Source organism: Chiloscyllium punctatum, chromosome 37 (genome assembly GCF_047496795.1).
Source record: "Chiloscyllium punctatum isolate Juve2018m chromosome 37, sChiPun1.3, whole genome shotgun sequence".
NCBI lineage: Eukaryota > Metazoa > Chordata > Chondrichthyes > Orectolobiformes > Hemiscylliidae > Chiloscyllium > Chiloscyllium punctatum.
This window is the reverse complement of record NC_092775.1, coordinates 20,004,686-20,024,715: the sequence shown is the minus strand read 5'-3', so window position 1 is coordinate 20,024,715 and position 20,030 is coordinate 20,004,686. Positions and strand designations below refer to the sequence as shown.

Genomic DNA, 20,030 nt, shown 5'->3' with positions numbered 1-20,030 from the left:
CTTGATTTAGTTTATTAAAACCTTTCATGATTTTGAATATCATCAAATATCCTTTTAACTTTCTCTGCTCTAAAGGACAAACCAGTTTCTCTAGTCTCTCCACATAGCTGAATTCTTTAATCCAAGTAGTTTCCCAGTACTTCGTTCTCTGAAGGTAAACTCATTTTAAGTTCCTCCCTCCCTTTGATTACCTACTATGCCTATGATTCTTTTGTTGAAATATAAATATTAAATACTTCTTTACAATCACTGCTATTTCCTTGTTTCCCAATATTAACCCAAGTCTCAACCTTTGAGGGAGCAGCTAGACTCTTCCATTTATGTACTGTATATAAATATTTGTTATTTAAGTCAATAATTTTCTTCATTGACATCTGAATCCATTTTCTTTTTGACAGTGATTACTGAATGCTTGGTAGTGAGAGAATCTTGTGGGTTCATATCCTAAGATATTTGGGCATAAAAGCTGATAATTCCATACAGTGCACTGTACTGACAGAGATACAATCTTTCTGCTGGGAAGTTAGCTGAGAGCCCATCTATACTATAAGGCAAATACAAGAGATTCAATGGTATAGTTTCAAAGATGAACAGGAAAATTATCCTTAGCGTCCCAGCTAATATTTATCCTTCAATCAACAGAAGCAAAGATATTTATCTGTTCATTATCACGTTAATACTTGTGGGAGCTTGCAATGCACAATTTCGCACCATTTCAGCAACTACTCATTGACTGTAAAGAAATTTGCAACTTCATAAATAATGTATTTTTGCTTGTATTTGGAAGTCAGGAAAATAATGTTAGGTTAAGAAAATTCATTTCTAGGATCACAGATGTATAGCACGGAAGCAGACCCTTCGGTCGAACTCAGCCATGCCAACCAGATATCCTAACTTAATCTAGCCCCATTTCCAGCACTTGGCCCATCTCTCTCGAAATCCTTCTCTAAAATCCAGATGCATTTTAAATGCTGCAATTGTACCAACCTCCACTACTTCCTCTGGCAGCTCATTCCATACATACCCGACCTTGTGTGAAAACATTGCCCCTTAGCTCTTTTATATCTTTCCCCTCGCACCCAAAACCTATGCCCTCTAAGTTCTGGACTCCCCCACGCCAGGGAAAAGACTTTCTCTTTTCATTCTATCCATAATCCTCATGATTTTAGAAAAACAAAAAGAACACTTCACGACTTTGAGAGTCATTTGAAATCAAAAATACCCAAAATTACAATCACAAGATTTGTCCTCCCAGCATTCCATGGAAAAGAAACTGAGCCATAGGACATCAGGTCTTGACTGAATTACTCATATGTTTGAGCATTGTCAATTTACTAAATATATTTGCATAATGGTCTGCCTGGTAACAAGATAAACTTTAGTTAATATTGTAACACAAGAGGTATTCATCAGTTAGAAGGTAAGTTACAAAGTGTCAAGTTACACAGTCTTTAAAACAGTGCTTTCAAGTGTATAACCTGAAGTTTATATTACTGTAACGATATATTCTTGCTCGAGTCTCAAATACGTGTCAAAAAGGCAATTAATAAAAGAAGAAAAAAATAAAGGGGAAAATTGATCAACTGTTATAATGTAAGCAGCCTGAAAATAGATTTGATTTCAGGTGATTCACAGCACCAACAAGACTTCTACTACTTAAAAAAAATGCTGGAGAAACTCAGCAGATCTGACAGCATCTCTGGAGACAGTTGACGTTTCGAGTTCGATATGATTGCTTTAAAGTAGACTTCGAACAGAAAAAGGAAACGCTGCGAGGAATAGTCGACTAGGCAAGGTTAGCTGGAGGAAGTTCCTCGGTATAATAATGATCACCTAAGCACATAACATGGTTCTTTGACGTGAATACACATCTGCCAGCCCTGTAAATTTTTAGTTGCAGGACAAGATTAAACACACGCCCCCATGTCTCTGAACACACGAAAATACGCAGAAGGAGGAAAACAGATCGCCTCACAAAAACTAAAGTGAACTGGTGTGTGCAATCCCGCAAGGGGCGTCTGGAGTAGGTAAAGGAGGCCCGTCTGCAGGACAGCTACCCAAGGACAAACGCTGACGTCCTCATTACGGAAAACCACACACATATCCAACCATCCGGCTGGCCACCCATCTCTTCAGCAAAGTGCCCTACCGTAAGACACTTGGTGCTACCTGATCATGTCCACTTTGTTTTTTACCCCGCCCCCCCCTCCTTGTTTTGATAACTCATTTGTTTTCATTCCCCTTGAAGGAAAAAGTGGAATAATTTCCGAATGACATTCGTTTCCCTTGGTCATTTATTGTTTTATAAAAAACAACAGAAAACGTGAGCTACCTGCTGGGCTGAGGTCCGCCTTCAGATCGGATCATCCACATCAAGTTGTCAAGTGCTCAGCACTACCACCAAGGCGGAAACGCAACCGCCCCAGGTGATTGACAACATTGTCACCCTGTCGACGTGCGGCTTTCAGGCATTGACGCGAGCCCGTGACGTATAAAGGCCAATAGAAAACGGAATTGGAGGCGGGTTCTTGTGGTGGAGGGGGCGGGGCAGAGCAGAGCAGAGAGAGCGCGCGCACGGAAACTGGACCAGCTCGAGCCTTATCAACTGCCGCCGCTCCGGGCTTCAAATGACGGCGTGATTTGTTTTCCCTTCGTGCATGTACAAAAGTATATATTTTATAGGGAGTGTGCTAGGCAATAGCAATGAAGCCCCGCCGTGTCAGGATAGTTCACTCACCGGATCGGGTTATCGGACCAATGGGGGCCCTGTCCATCAAACGCCCCCTCCTCCTCTTCCTCGCCAACTCCACCGCAAAGCAAACAGCCGAGGGCGGACGGCGCCTGCTCATTCACCTTCTCGCGAGAGTTGGCTGAAGTGCTGGAACCGCCCATTGCCAACAGTGTCTCAGAGACGAGGCCATTCAGCCTATCGGTCCTGCCCCGGCTCTTCAAGTGAAATCGTTATCTGGAGCTAATCTGCTGTCCCCATTATCTTTCCTTGCGCATTACTTTCATTCAAACAATCCTCCCTTTTACCCCATTGTGTCTTCAACAACTGTTCAAATGATTATCGTTACCTAGTGGTAATCTGCTGACTGTAGCCACCAATACATTTCATTGCACAATTCGATTCCATATTGCTCCTGTTTGTTTTATGAGCTAATAACTTGTCTCAAAAATCTAATGTGTGATACTGTATTCCACACTTTCTGGAAGTCCAAGTACACCAAATCAACATCATCCTTATCAAGACTTTCTGTTATCTCTCCCTCTGATATCTGGTATTCCTCTTGGTTCTCAATTTTATTTCCTGCCTGACACCTGTCATCTGCACACTTTTCATTCCTTATTTTAATTTTTTTCTTGTTATTCAGGAAACTTTGGATTTGTTTTCCTATCTTTGCCATTTGAGGCCATATTATCTTGAGTGTGCCTGAACCATCTCCTCTTCGAAGGTTGTTACTGTTATTGTTTTTCTTGCCAAGCGGTCTCTGCAATCAATGCTACCTAGCACCATTCTTTCCCTATTGAAGTCCACCCTCAGCCAATTAATTTTTCTCACTCTGGATTGTTGCATGTAGTTTTCCATCACCATTCTGAGTCTTATGACATGATAAACACTGTCTCATAGATATTCCCTCTCTGACACTTGATCCATTTGGACCACCTCATCTCCAAAAAAAAGGTATTTTCTTATTTACTCAACACTGTTGTAGGAGGCTGCCTTGCACTCAATGCAGGAACCACCCCCACCCTGCTGCCCCTGATATTACAGTTGTCCAAGGCTATATTTGGGCATTTGAAGTCTCCCAATATAACTAATGCTGGCATCTGTAATTTCCTGCTGGTCTGTTCCTCTATATCCTTTTCCTCTGATTGGCAGTTTATTGACTGCACTTTTAGCATTGTAATTGTACCTTGGCTCAAGCCAAATTTATTCTGTCTTTGATTTATTGTTGTTAATGTACCTAAGTACAGTGAAAAGTTTTGTTTTACTAGCAGGGTAGGCAAACCATAGCAAACAAGGACATGTAGATCATAAGGTGCTTAGACAGAGGGAAACATGTAAGGTTATGACTACACAGGAGGTGCACAAAAGCAAGGTCAACATTAGATTTGAAATTAGAGATGTCCATTCAGCAGTTTAATAATAGCAGGGAAGGAGCTGTTCTTGAACCTGTTGGTGCGTGTGTTCAAGCTTCTGTACCATCTGCCTGAAGAAAGAAGTTAGAAAAAATTATTAGCGGGTTGGGAGGGGTCTTTGATGTTATTAGCAGCCTTTCCGCTGCAATGAGAAGTCTATGAATGGAGTTGAGATAGAATGGAGTTGATGGAGTCTATGAATGGGAGGTTGGCTTCCGTAACTTTCTTATGGTTCTGGACAGGACAGTTGCTGTCCCAAGCCATTATGCACCCAGGTAGAATGTTTTCTATGGTGCATCTCTAAAAGTTGGTGAGCATCCTTATGGACATGCCAAATTTCCAAAGCCTATTGAGGTAGAAGAGGCATTGTTGTATCTTATTGACTGTTGTGTCTATGGATCCTTAGACCCTCCAAGATATCTATCCTCTTTCTCCAGCACTATAATATACTCCTTAACCTTATACTCCTTATACTGCTATTCCTTTCCTTTTTTGTATATTTTCTGAATGTTTTGAATAGCCATGAGTATTTAACATCCAGACTTGCCCTTACTTGAGCCAGGTCTCTGGGCTGAAGCTTCAAAGCCAGTTGCAGCCAACACAATATATCTCAGGGTAGAGCCTTGAATCAGTTGCCGTGCAACATTTCTGCCAATTTCCATGTTGTAGCTTTAAACTAGTTGTAATCACAAAGCTTGCCAATATTTCCTCTGCTGCAGGATTAAAGACCAGTTCCAGCCAACAACATAACAATATATCCTAGACTTTGCAGCTTTAAATCTAATAGCAGCCAACAGATTACCAATATTTCCTACACTTGCAGCCATTGTAGCTTATCAATATTTCCTAGAGTACGTTTAATCTGCTCATATAAAACAACTTGTGAGTATTGCTCAGTATAAGAAACGGGAGCAGAGTTAATGCATACTATCTGACCACTCGAGCCTGTGGCCGTTCATGCTAATGTTCTATCTCAACTCCACTTTAACCAAAGCTCTTGATATCTGATGATTCATAAAAAAATTTGTGCATTTCTGCCTTGAATATATTCAAAAATATTCTCAATTTGTGGTGATAGAGAATTCCAAAGATTCACAATCCTTTCAGTAAAGTGATGTCTCATTTCAGTTCAAAATAATTGACCCATTATTCTGTGACTGTGATCGCGTTCAAAATTTTCCAGCCAGCGGAAGCAATCTCTCTGAAGATTCTGTCCAGCCCCTTCAGAATCTTCTACTTTTTCATTTCTCTTATTCTTTCAAAGTCCAAAGAGGATGAAGCTGCAACCTTAAAACTAATTTCAAAGGACAACTTTGCAAGATTTCCAGGTTGCAGTTGCAGCAAATGGCTTGCCAATATTTTCTAGTTTGCAGCCTTCAAAAAGATTGCAGGAACTAGTAAAGTGGTTATGAATGAGACAATGATTTGTTTTAAAATTTAAATAAAATACTTTAAAATGAAACACATTTGATCTGCCATTTTTAAAAACAAAATGTATATATTTATGGAGGTTTGCACTCTTTGTTACAATAAATATCATTCTAATGGCCTTCAAGTTTCTGTTTTAGTTACTAACCATCACTGCTGTTTTATAACCAGACTGTGAATGAACAAGGTTTCTATGTTGTAACATTTTATGGCTCATATGGCTTTGCAAATTTTAATTAAAGTAACCAATTTTAAATATGTTAGAGGTTTGGTCTTTTTAAGGTAATAATATTTATATATTTTCTTTGTTTATTTGGTTATGGCGTACCAAGTATTCTGTATAAATAGCTTCTTTATATATTAAATGTTAATTTCTTTAGTATAAGAATAGTTATTGTTTCTCCATTTATGAATGCAAGTGAATCATACTTTGCAATGTATCTATGGTTGCAACTTGCAGTGCCTTATTAATCATTTTCATATGAATCTAGGCCTGTGCTTCCCAAAAGTTTCCCCACTATGTCTCCAATACAAGTCTTGAAAATTGTCATGATTCCTCAGTAGGAACAATGAGCAGGTTGGATACTTGCAAGAGTGGAGACATGTAAAGAGCGCAGCAGTTATGAACCGGTCAAAGCTCCACAGCAGTCATTGCTGCCCAGAAAATTTCAGGTTGGGGCCACAACACCCTGCTTTGTGAAGCCTTACTGTACAGCATACAAATAACATCCCAAAAATAGCTATCAGTCAGGAAATGGAGGGAAGAGAGAAACTCAAAAAAATTACATTCACCAAAAATGTGGTATTGAGCAAAGTTATTGAGTTGCAATATGACCAGTCAGCAGTTCCTAATCAACATCATCCTAGGATCTTAAAAGAAAAGGCTAGTGAGATAATTGACCTATTGATTTTAGTTCTCCAAAATTCCCTCAGTTCAGGGAATGATCCATTGAATAGGAAAATAGAAAATGTAACTCCCTTATTAGAAAGAGAGGGAGGCAGAAAGCAGGAAACTATAAACCAGATAGCTTAAAATATGTCAATTGGAGATATTAGAAGTTGCTATTAAAGATGTTATAGTAATACACTATAGTAAGAAAATTCAAGGTGATCAATGTTTAACTAATGTGTTGGAGTTCTTTGTAGAAGTATTACGTTCTGTGGATAAAGAGGACCTGGTTAATGTAGAGTCATAGATGTTTAGAGGCCACTCAGCCTATTGTCTGTTCCTGTAAGCAAGGATCTAACTACAATAATCCTATTTTCCATCTCTTGGCCCATAGCCTGAAGGCTATAACAACACAAGTGAATATCTAAATATTCGCTCAACCAGTCTTGGATGCCAAGTGTTCCAGACACCCACCAGCCTCAGGGTGAAAGAATTTCTGCTCAGCTCTCTTCTTAGCCTTCTATCTCTTACCTTAAAATCTATGTCCTCTGGTATTGATCCCTCTACCAACTGAAAAAAAAATCCCTTCTTATCTAACCTAACTCTGCTTCTCATAATTGTATACACCTCTATCAGGTTCCTCACAATCTACACTGATTTAAGGAAAACAACACCAGCTGATCCAATCTTTCCTCAAAGCTCAAACCCTTCAGTCCAGGGAGCAAAATAAATTTCCTCTGCACCCTCTTTTGTGCAATCACATTCTTGCTATAATGTGGTGGCCAAAACTGTATACAGTACTCCAGTTGCAACCTAACCAGCATTTTATGCATATCCAACATAATATATCCTTGCTGTTATGTTCTGTGCCTTACCTAATAAAGGTAAATGTTCCAAGTGCTTTCTTAGCCACCTTATCTATCTGCCCTGCTACCTTCTGCAAATATGCACACAAAGATCTCACTGATCTTAAGTACTTTGCAGGATCTTACCATCCATTGTGTAATCCATTAATAGTTCCCTCCCAAGTGCACTATGTCTCACTTTTCCGGTTGAATTCCATTTGCCATTGCTCTGCCCACCAGACCAGTCCTTTGATATCCTCCTGCAGTTTATGGCTATGCTCACTTTCATCCTGCCTTTTCTTTGTGTCATTCATGTGCTTATTGATCATACTCCCTACATTTATCCAAGTTATTAATAAGTACTACAAACAGGAAGACACCCAGCATTAAATCTTCTGGGTCCTCACTGGAAAGACTTCCTGTCACGTAAGTATCACTTTTTGCTTCCTACCTCTCAGCCAATTAGGATCCAAAATGCTATTTTACATGCATCTGGTAAACTCTTGCTTTCTTGATTTATCTTTCTTGCTATGAGGCATCATATCAATATCCTTGCTGAAGTCAATGGAGACTATATCAAATATGTTACCCTCAAGAAGACTCCTGATTACCTCCTCAAAAAAATTAAATTAAATTTGACAAGCACAATCTTTTAACAAATCCATGACTATCCCTGATTAGTCAGTGTCTCTCCAAGTGCAGGCATAGTGTCTTCCTTCGAATTTTGTCTGATGACTTCCTGACCACAAAGGTTAGACTGACTGACCTGCAATTTCCTGGTTTATTTCTTTTTCAAATAATGAGACAATATTAGCAGTGTTCAGTCCTCTGGCACCTCACTTGTGATCTGAAAATTGCTGTCGGGGCCCCTAATATTGCCTTCCTTTTTTCCCTCAACATCCTGGATACATGTCATTTACCCAGTAATGTAATTGAATTTCCAGAAGGCGTTAGATAATGTGCCAAATTAAAAGGTATTGTGAGAATCAAAAACTCATGTTTTTAGAGGATAGCAAAGTGAAAAGTAAAGAAGATTGGCTAGTCAATAAGAAACAGAGAACAACACAAATGGGTCATTTTTTGGTTGGCAAAATGTAATCAGTGGTGTGCCATAGGGATCAGTGCTGGGGCTTCAACATTTTACAATGTATATAAATAGCTTGGATGAAGGAACCAAGTTTATTACTCATTTAATTGGTTGCTAAATTTGCTGATGACACAATGATAGATAGCAAAGTAAGTTGCAAGGGGTAATAGAAATGACAAAGGATTATAGATAGGTTAAGTGAGTGGACAAAGATATTGAAACTTGTGGAACGTTTCAGAGAATACCTCTGGGACACCTGGACCAACCAACTCAACCACCCCGTGGCTCAACACTTCAACTCCCCCTCCCACTCCACCAAGGACATGCAGGTCCTTGGACTCCTCCATCGTCAGACCATAGCAACACAATGGCTGGAGGAAGAGCGCCTCATCTTCCACCTAGGAACCCTCCAACCACAAGGGGTGAACTCAGATTTCTCCAGTTTCCTCATTTCCCCTCCCCCCACCTTGTCTCAGTCAAATCCCTCGAACTCAGCACCACCTTCCTAACCTGCAATCTTCTTCCTGACCTCTCCGCCCCAACCCCCACTCCGGCCTATCACCCTCACCTTATCACCCTTACCTTAACCTCCTTCCACCTATCGCATTTCCAATGCTCCTCCCCCAAGTCCCTCCTCCCTACCTTTTATCTTAGGCTGCTTGGCACACTTTCCTCATTCCTGAAGAAGGGCTAATGCCCGAAACATCGATTCTCCTGCTCCTTGGATGCTGCCTGACCTGCTGCACTTTTCCAGCAACACATGTTCAGCAAAGATATGGAAAAGGCAATATATTGTGGGAAAATGTGATATTGTTCCTATTGACAGGGAGATTAAATGAAGAAGCTTATTATATAAATAGTGCAAGATTGCAGAGCTCTGATATGTAGAGGAAAGAAACACCAAAGGTTAGTGTGCATGCACAGCAAGTAATTAGGAAAGCTGACAATATTATCATTTATCACAAAGTGTATTGAATACAGAAATAGGAATGTAATGTGTTAGTTACAGAGCATGTTTTTTAATTCATTCATAGGATTTATTGTCCATCCCTAATTGCCCAGGGGGCAGTTTAAGAGTCAAGCACATTGCTGGGGGTACACAGTCACAGGTAGGCTAGACCAGGTAAGGATGGTAACTTCCCTTCCTAACTGGAACCAGCTCAGTTTCTGATAATCAACAATAGTCATCAGTAGATACTTAACTCCAGATTTTTATTGGATTCAAATTCCACATCTACCATGGCAGGATTTAAACCCAGTCCCCAGAACGTTATCTCTGTCTCGGGATTAACAATCAAATGATAATACCACTAGGCCATTGCCTCCTCTTGACAATATATGGTGAGACCATATCTGATGTGCTGTGCAAAATATTGGTCTCATTATTTAGGGAAATACATCAATGTGTTAGAAGCAGTTCAGAGAAAGTTTACTGGACTAATATATAGAATTAGTGGGTTATCTTATGAGGAAAGTTTGGGCATTGTGGCTTTTTATTTTTCATTGGAGCTTCAAAGAGTAAAATATGACTTGATTGAAACGGAGAAGATCCTAAGGAGTCTTGACAGAGCCAATGGAAAGGATGTTGCCTTTTGCAGGAGAATCTATAATGAAGGGTCATATATTTCTGACAGAGATAAGAGATGCTTTTGCTCACAGAAAGTTATGAGTCCTTATAACTCTCTTCCTCAAAAGGCAACGGAAGCACAATCTTTGAATATTTTTAAAATGGGGTAGATAAGTAAGAAGGATGAAAGCTTATCAGCGGTAGTTGAGAATGTCCAGTAATCAGGTTAGTCATGATCTTATTCAATGTTGGAGGATGTTCAAGGGGCTGAATGAGTTATGCCTCCTCCTAATTCATCCTTCCATTAAGATCATTGGAGAAATCCTCCCAAATGTAAAACATTTCCTTACCTGGGAAGCTATCTCTCATCTAAAGTTGACATCAATGTGGAGATTCAACATTACATTCAATCTTCGCATGTTGCCCTTGGATGCCTAAGGATGAGAGTTTGATGACTGTAACATCTGTTTTGATGCTAAGATCCATGTATACAGTATAAGGCAGTCATCCTTCTGACTCTTTTATATGACTGTGAAACTTGGACTATGTATAGACACCACCTCAAGACTCTTGAGAAGTACCAGCAATGTTTGAGACGGATTCTTCAACTGAGAGGACAGGCATACTAATGTTAGCACCCTTGAAACAGCTAAAAAGATCAGCATCAAGGCCATGATCATCCAAGGGCTGGGCTGGCCATGTGTTTAAGGTTCCTAAGTTCTGACTAGTAACGCAAATTTTCTTTGCACAGCTCAAGGAAGGCTCTTGAATGAGATGAAGACAAAGGAAGTGTTTCAAGCACTGCTGGAAGGCTTCCCTCAAGAAGTGCAACATAGATGTCAATGCATGGGAGGCTTTCATTCAGACGAAACTGACTTGGAGGATACTCCTGTACAACTCCTCTTTGAGAACACCTATCAGCAAGGGAAAGAACAGAAAAGGAACAAGAGGAAGGAATGACAATAACCTTAAGGTCAAGGACAACTTCCATTTTCCAGAAATATTTGTTAGTTGTGTGTTGGAGATGCAGTTCTAGAATCAGGCTCATCGGCTGCACAAGGACCCACAGAACCCATTGACCAGTGACATGGAATTTTCTTGATGGACGATCCTATAGTAATTGCCAATGACTAATTCATATGTTACTATGGTCGTATGTATTTTTCTTTTCCTGGCCACCATTTCCTCACAAGACTGTAGCCTCTCCCCCAAAGAGGGAGAGTGAAATTTATATAAGATTGTGATTTCAAAGATTTCTATAAAATAGCTCTGCTGCTTATTGCATTACAATAGTATAGAATAAAGTACAAATTTAAGGGTTAACAAGATACAGCATGGTAGAGTTTCCATTTTGGATGCAATTAGTAACCTGAACCCAAATTGCCAATGAAATACCAAAGCCAAATTCTAGTTCAAGTTTTCCTTATAAACAATTTGCTTAATCACAGACGTAAAATCTATCATGAACCATTGCATTGTTAGAGCACAGTGAGCACAATTACATTTTTAAATTTCATTCACAGAATGTGGACAGTTAAGATTCAAAAACAGTGCAGTTGGTCTGGATTCACATGTAAGCCAGACCAGGTAAAGATGGCAGTTTCCTTCCATTAAGGATTTTTGTGAATAAGTTGAGTTTTTGTGACTATCAACAACAGTTTTGTGGTCAACATTTGACTAGTTTGTTTTATTGAATTCATATTCTGCCATCTGCAATGGCAAGAATTGTACCCAGAACCCCGTACAGTATCTGGTTCTCTGGATTAATAGTCTAACAATAATACCATTAGGCCATCATCTCCCATAACATGGTGATACTGGATGTTTTGCATTTAGAAGAAATGTTAATTGATGTATTTCAGAGTGGCAACCCAATGCACTTTTTTTAAATACAGCTGAATTGAGTTTATCACATAAAATAAGGTGGTGAAAATTCATCATAGGTGAAGATGGATAGGTACCTGGGACTTTGATGTTGTGGCCATTTCAGAGACATGATGAGAGCAGGGTCAGGAATGGATGTTGCAGGTTCCAGAGTTTAGATCTTTCACTAAAATCAGGCAAGGTGGTAAAAAGGGGGAGGTGTGGCCTTGTTAATCAAGAATAGTATAACGGTGGCTGAAAGAACTTTTGATGAGGACTTGTCTACTGAGGTAGTATGGGCTGAGGTTAGAAACAGGAGCGGAGAAGTCGCACTGCTGGGAGTTCTTTATAGGCCTCTGCAGAGTTCCAGGGATATGGAGGAGAGGATTGGCAAAATGATTCTGGGTAGGAATGAAAGGAACAGGGTGGTCATTATAGGGGAACTTTAACTTCCCCAACATTGACTGGAAATGCTATAACTCTAGTACATCGGATGGATCAGTTTTTGTCCAATGTGTGCAGGAGGGTTTCCTGACACAGTATGTTGAAGGACCAACAAGAGGGGAGGCCATACTGGATCTGGTGCTTGGTAATGAATCAGGCCAGGTGTTTGATTTAGTGGTCAGTGAGCACTTTGGAGAGAGTGATCATAATTCAATTACATTTAGTGATGGAAAGGGATAGGTACATGCCACAGGGCAAGAGTTATTGATGGGGCAAGGGCAATTATAATGTGATTAGGCAAGACTTAGGATGCATAGAATGGGGTAGCAAAATGCAGGGGATGGGGACAATCGAGATGTGAAGCCGGTTTAAGGAACAGATATTGTGTGTCCTTGATATGTATGTTCCTGTCAGGCAGGGAGGAAGTGATAAGGTAAGGGAACCGTGGTTTACTACTGAAATTGCATCTCTTGTTAAGCAGAAGAAGGAGGCTTCTGTGACGATGAGACGAAATGGTTTAGATGCAGCGATGGACAGTTACAGATTAGCTAGGAAGGATTTAAAGAGAGAGTTAAGAAGAGCAAAGAGAGGACATAAGCAGTCTTTAACAGGGAGAATAAAGAACAACCTTAAAGCTTTCTATAGGTATGTGAGGAATAAAAGCATGACTAGGGTAGGACTAGGGCCAGTCAAAGACAGAAATGGGAAGCTGAATGTGGACCCTGTGGAGATTGGAGAGGTGCTAAATGAATATTTCTTATCAGTTTTCACTCAGGAAAAGGAGAATATTGTAGAGGAGAAGAATGAATTAAGAGATATTTGACTAGAAAGGATAAAGGTTAGTAAGGAAGAAGTGTTATCATTTGTAGAAGGAGTGAAAGTAGACAAGTCCTCTGGGCTGGATGAGATATATCTGAGCATTCTCTGGGAAGCTAGAGAAGAGGTGTTGAAGCCTTTGGCTTTGATCTTTGAGTCATCATCGTCTACAGGCTTAGTACCAGAGGACTGGAGGATTGCAAATGTTGTGCCTTTGTTCAAGAAGGGCAGTAGAGATGACCAGGTAATAATAGACCAGTGAACCTTATGTTTGTTGTAGGAAAACCTTTGGAAAGGATTATAAGAGATTAGATCAAAAACATCTAGCAAGCAACAATTTGATTGCAGATAGTCAACATAGTTTTGTCAAGGGGAGGTCAGTTTTTTGAGAAGGTGACCGAGCATGTGGATGAAGGTAGGGCAATTAACGTGGCATACATGGGCTTCAGTAAAGCCTTTGGTAAGGTTCCACATGGTAGGCTATTGGAAAAAATGCAGAAGCATGGGATTGAGGGTGATTTAGCAGTTTGGATTAGAAACTGGCTTTCTGTAAGAAGGCAGCGAGTGGTGGTTGATGGAAAATATTCAGCCTGGAGTCTGGTTACTAGTGGTGTTCCACATGGATCTTTTTTCGGACCACTGCTGTTTGTCATTTTTATAAATGACTTAGGCGCAGGCATAGGTGGATGGGTTATTAAGTTTTTAGATGATACTAAAGTCGGTGGAGTAGTGGACAGTGTGGAAGAATGTTGCAGGTTGCAGGGGGACTTGGATAAACTGCAGAATTGGGCTGAGAGGTGGCAAATGGAGTTCAATTTAGATAAATTTGATGGGATTCACTTTGGAAAGAATAACAGGAAGGCAGAATACTGGGTCAATGGAAAGATTCTTGGTAGTGTGGATGTGCACAAGGATCTTAGAGTCCATGTACATAGATCCCTGAAAGTTGCCACCTAGTCTGATAGTGCTGTTAAGAAGGCATAAGGTGTGTTAAGTTTTATTGGTAGAGGGATTGAGTTCCAGAGCCGTAATGTCATGTTGCAACTATACAAAAAGCTAGTGCAGCCGCATGTGGAATACTGTGTACAGTTCTGGTCACCCTATTACAGGAAGGATGTGGAAGTATTGGAAAAGGTGCAGAGGAGTTTTACCAGGATATTGCCTGGTCTGGAGGGAAGGTCTTATGAGGAAAGGTATGGGTCTGTTCTCATTGGAAATAAGAGGGCTAAGAGGGGATTTGATAGAGACATACAAGATGATCAGAGGTTTAGATAGGGTAGACAGTGAAAGTCTTTTTGCTAGGACGATGATGTCAGCTTGTACGAGTGGTCATAACTACAAATTGAGGGGTGATAGATTTAAGACAGATGTCAGAGGCAGGTTCTTTATTCAGAGAGTGGTAAGGACGTGGAATGCCCTGCCTGCCAATGTAGTTAACCCAGACACATTCGGGATATTTAAACAATCCTTGGATAAGCACATGGATGATGATGGGATAGTGTCGGGGGATGGGCTTAGATTAGTTCACAGATTGGCACAACATTGAGGGCTGAAGGGCCTGTTCTGTGCTGTATTGTTGCACGTTCTATGTTCTATAAGATGAAAAATTGGTGCTATCACATCAAAATTGCTTATTCATTGCAGTTGAATTGAATATCAGATGTGCCTAGTGAGCAAACAATCCAATGCCATTGTTTTGTGTCAACTTTTGAGATAAATTTCTATTCCAAATATTTTCTAAAAATTTCTAGTCACTGACGGCAAGTAATCCTACATTAAATCAGTGAAAAAAATTATAAAAGTGCTTGACATTTTTACTAGTTTAATTGGTGTGCATCAATCAGTTTCTTAGTAAACTAAACTAAGCTTTTAAAAGGTTACTAATGCTGCGTTTTCACCAGCAAAACAAGTTTTGGTCTGACCAATGAGGGATAAATTTAATACCACTCACATCTGTCCGTATCTCCATGACTGTCATCCTTAGTTAAAATTGGGTTATTCATTTATTACTGGATTGCTTAACTCTGTCTTATTGCTTGCTGATGTTTAAAATGCGGCTAATCCAGTTTTGTTAGTTTGTTACTGCCTTCCAAGTTATGTCTGGCATGTACACATTAAAATAGAGTTGCTGTCCTAGCTTGGTTATTAAGGAGTAATGAATTATATAGGGTTACTTAAGATCTACAGCACAGAAGCAGCCATTCAAACCAAACAATACTTGCCAATGTTTATGCTGCACCTGAGCCTCGGCCCAGCTGTTCTCATCAAAGTCTACCATTGTAACCAGCTATTCCCATCGCTCTTAAATGCTTCTTTATCCTCCTCTTAAATGGATCCATACTTTCACTTCAACCACTCCCTTTGGTAGCAAGATCAGCATTCTCATTACTCTGCAGGCAAATAAATTTCTTCTCAATTCTGTATTTGATTTCTTGGTGATTACATTATATTGATGGGCTCTAATTATGTTCATCTCCCCAAGAGGAAACATTTGCTCCTCATCTACTTTTTCAAAACGTTTAATAAATTTAAGGATCTGTATTAGGTCTCATCAGCCTTTATTTTTTCAAAAGAAAAGAGACTCTTTCCTGTAGGTACACCCAGGAATTTCTGGTGTCACCCTTGTAAATCTTCCTTGCACCTTTTTAAAAATAACTTGGCGAACAGAACTGTCTGTTGTACTTTAAGCAGCAGTGTAACCAAGATTCAGTATAGGTTCAGTGCATCCACCTTCTTTTTAAATTCTCTCCCTCTAAAAACAAGCTTCGTGCTTGGTTTGTTTTTTTTTAATGGCCTTTCTGACCTGTGACACAATTTTAAGATAAGGGTGTTTGTCCACTTATTTGTTGCTTTTTCACACCCAAATTTTCACCTTCCAAATTCTAAATATCCTCCTAACAAAATATCGTATCTCATATTTATCTGTGTTAAACTTTATTTGCCTGTTTTGAAAGTTGATCAACATCTTGCTGTAATCTTCAGAACTGATTATACCCCAGATGGGTGTCATCCTAATTTTTAGAAATTGCATTTCTGATTGCAAATTTTTAATACAAATTGTGAACACCAATTGTCTCAACATTGGTCTGTGTGATCACGACTTCATGGTACCATTCTGAATAACTCCTCTTTACTCCCACTCAGTGTTTCCTGTCTTGAAGTCAGCTAACAATCCATTCCAAGTCTGGCAGCACGTGTGAACAGAAAAACACATGAACATTAAGTTAACATTTTGTATCTGTTATGACTCTTCAGTTCTTACAAAACTGATGAAGAACTTTATAAATAAATATAATAAATTACTCCTTTTTTTGCAGACAGAAAAAACATGAATGCATATTAGTCTAACTTATATACATATTGTACCTACAAAATAGGCAGCAGATATTCTCCAAAAGAGTCTTCAGTACAATTCCATGACCAATCAGAGTCAACCTTTGATCAGACTCAACCACCCCTGGTTTAAATTTAAATATCCATGGCAGTTAACAGTCAGTGATCATCGTGAATTATCCACAGCAATGTCTCTACCAATCAGAGTCCACTTGCCAATCAGCACTCGCTTCTAATAAATATAATTTGTTGTTGCCTTTTATATTGGTATTCTTACAAATGTCTTGATGCGTGCAAGGGAGAAAGCTTGGGCAAAATATGTCTTTTATCACCAGTACTAAAGATCTGTACTATCAAACAATTATTTGCAAATGTTTGGAGTATTAGGTGTAGCACAAGCCAGGTTCATAAGGTTGATGGTGGGGTTAAGGTGTGATTCAGCACTACAATCTACATACATAATCAATAACTTTCACATCCCTATCAGACAGGCTATGTTCTTTTTGGTGAAATCAATCATTCAACACCTTTGTATTTATTCATACTGTTACATATTAAATCTATACACCTCTGAAAATGTCGACTATGGGTGCAGTCTGTTTAAGATGTGTTTTAATCAATGTATTTTGACATGTTATGACACACCTTCAAGACAGGAATACCTGAACCCAAACCTCTGTCCCAGAGGTAGGGACATTGGCCACAGGAGCCCACTGGTTTAGACTTCATATAGGGGTTAAAATTAATGCTCAATAAAGATTCAACTCCTGCATACAATTCAACACAATTAATAATCACCCAGAACAATGATGTTGTGATGACAGCAAATGCACTGTACCAATATGTCATCTGATGAGGTGTCATGTCATAGGAAAGACAGCAAGTTCAATTTCTGGTCTGTATTAGCTGATGCTAGCCTGAAAGAAGCCATTGTTATTACAACATACCAAAACAATCCTGCACTAAGAACAGAGAGTAGGAGAACATCATTGAAATTTTGCGCCTCATTGCTGAATGCATATTGGCCAGTAATTTCTCCCCTATGTTTCCTTTTAGTAAGTACATCATGAGTATATTAATGAATCTGGAAAAGAGAGCTAAAGCTCCAATTCAGCACTTGACAATGTGGAGTGAACATGTTTCAATATTTCAAAGGATTTTTCAGAACTATCACTTCAGTTAATCAGAATATATATACTGCTGATTAGAATCCAATGACACAAAATTTGGCTCTGTGGCATCTGTATTTTCATTGCTATCCTACGATTTCATGTTCAAAATCATTTCAACCCACACTTGCACATATCTGATATGAGCTATTTTCGGTGCCATTTTGGTAGGGTCTGTAATACCAGTGCTTGAAGCATGGTCCTGATGTAGACAGATCATGACATTAGTCAGTAAGTGATGCTGATTCAATTGTATCAGTGCTGTCTTTACCCTAATGGTCTAACACTTAACCTTGCACAACTGAATGTATGTTGATAAGCAGGAAGAAATTCCCATCAGCACTACTTAAAGGAATAATTAGTTGTATTCTGGAAGGAGAAAAGCGTAAGAATGTGATAGTGAGAGAAAGGAGGATGTAAGGGAAGGCAGTCAATACATCCTGTAGCCACTTACATCAGAAGAAATTGTCAATTGTGAAGGAAATGGATCATGACAACCAGAATTATATATGAGCTCACTGTCATCCACAATGGTTTCAGACTTCCAGTTGCTACAGTCTGAAATAAACTTATGGCGAACTCTTCCTCCAACATCTAGTTGAGGACATTAAATTATGGATGTCCTCAGCTGCTTTGAAATTATTTGTTGTGAATATCACCTTATTCTGCAAGGGCGTGGTCAGTAAATGTTCTGCAATAGGTTTGGGTGATTTGTTTGTCCTTATTGAATAGTTGGCAGTGTGTGTGCAAAGCTGTGAGATGTGGATGATGCTTGCAGCAGTGCTGATTATATGAGAGGTGAGGCTATGATCTGAAATATGAGTCATTGTTGATAGAGGTTGTTTGTAGTGAACAAAGTGGGTGTGGTGGACTTGTGTGACGCTTGAAGATCAATTCTAAGGATGTCTCATTAACTTACAGAAACATTCACTGGTCTTGACCTCTCATGTCAATTCATTTAACTTCTTCCTGCACTGCATCGAGGTTCTTGGGGTGATAATACTTACATTCACAGCAATAAGTGAACCTGGTCACTTTGTCATCACAACCTTTGTCTAGACAGTGTTTTGGGGTCACTGTGGATAGAGGACCTCATGTCACCTCACGCAACAAGGCTTCTGGTCTTATTCACTTAAACCTGGAATATGTTCACTCCCATCATATTCAGTCTTCTTACAAGTCAGATGTCTTTCACCTATACCCCTAGGACATACAAGCTGATTTGTGTGCTGTTTGACTCCAAATGTTAGTCTCACATTGACTTGGATCCCCTGCTGAGTCATGCACACTCAACAGTGTGCTTCGCTCTGAGCTGCATGCTCCTGTTATTTGCATTTGTAGTCAGCATGATGGATGAGCCCATTTAACTGCCAGCAATTCCATAATGATTCTGTCCAGGTATCCCAACAAATCTGAATGGTTGTCAGGCAGTCTCCTGCCTGCCATCAAGATACCCATGCCCATTTGCAATACTTTCTGACTTAAATAAGAGCTTCACTTCCAGCACAAGCAGTGGGATTAAAGTGGAACCAAAACCAAAAACCTCACAGAAAGTCCAACTAGAGACATGACTGAGTGAGCTTGGCAGTGTCTGGCAGCCATTCCCTGGTATGGCAGGAGGTGGGGTTGGTATGAGTGCAGACCAGGAGTGTTCTAATACCAGAGATTGGCTGTCCATAGGTCATTGGGTGCTGGATCATGAGAACTTCCTCCCATCCTAAAATTACAGGCAGTGTTTTTTTATTTATTATTCTGTGTGAGTTGCCCAAAACTAATCAAGTTTGATCTAAGTGTCTCACTAAGCCATTACAGAGGACAGTTGAAAGTCAATTACATTACAGTGGATGTGTCAACACATGTTGGTCATGCCAAGTAAAGATTGCAAATTTCCTTCCATTAAGGGCATTAAAGAAACATGCGCTTAGATTATAATCAATGACAGCTGTCATAGTCACCATTCTGAGATTTTTAAAATAAAATTTTGGAATTATTCATTGAACTTAAGTTCTATTAGCTGTCGTGTTGGGGTGTGAACTCTTGTTCCCAATTAGCCTGGGCCTCTGGATTACTAGTCCACCATTATGCCACTATCTCCACTACCAAATTCCTTTCTTCTCCAAATGTAATGAGAGGCAGGTGGGTAGGCAAAAAGCTCTCTGTCCTGAACCTTCTCACCTGGTTTGTGTATGTGTGTCTCTTTAAGTTACCCCTGAGAAAGCCTGCACTATAATGAACATGCATGGTCAGTCTCACCTTACAATGTATACAACCATTTTGAGGCATATCAAGTTTTGTCCTGCAAAATTGAAAATGATCTTGTTAATTGGAGGTGCATACTGTGTATATGAAAGGTCAAGTACAATTCTTGGTTGAACCTGCTCCAACCTGCATAGTATTGCAATAGCAAGCGTTTTAGTAAACTAATTAAGCTGGGAAAACCAGTCCA

The 20,030-nt window shown here is 39.6% G+C and overlaps 1 protein-coding gene across 2 annotated transcripts in view; it reads right to left on the bottom strand.

Annotated features, from left to right (window-relative positions):
• osbpl2b (oxysterol binding protein-like 2b) overlaps positions 1 to 2,847 on the bottom strand; it is a 65,485-nt gene extending 62,638 nt beyond the window's left edge. The window contains exon 1 of one of the 2 annotated variants that reach the window (XM_072556413.1): positions 2,738 to 2,847. The gene's annotated coding sequence lies outside the window, so the exon portion shown is untranslated. Of the gene's footprint in view, positions 1 to 2,332; positions 2,441 to 2,737 lie in introns of those variants that run through there. The other variant, XM_072556414.1, reaches the window with a different exon arrangement.
• Between the last annotated feature and the right edge of the window lie 17,183 nt (positions 2,848 to 20,030).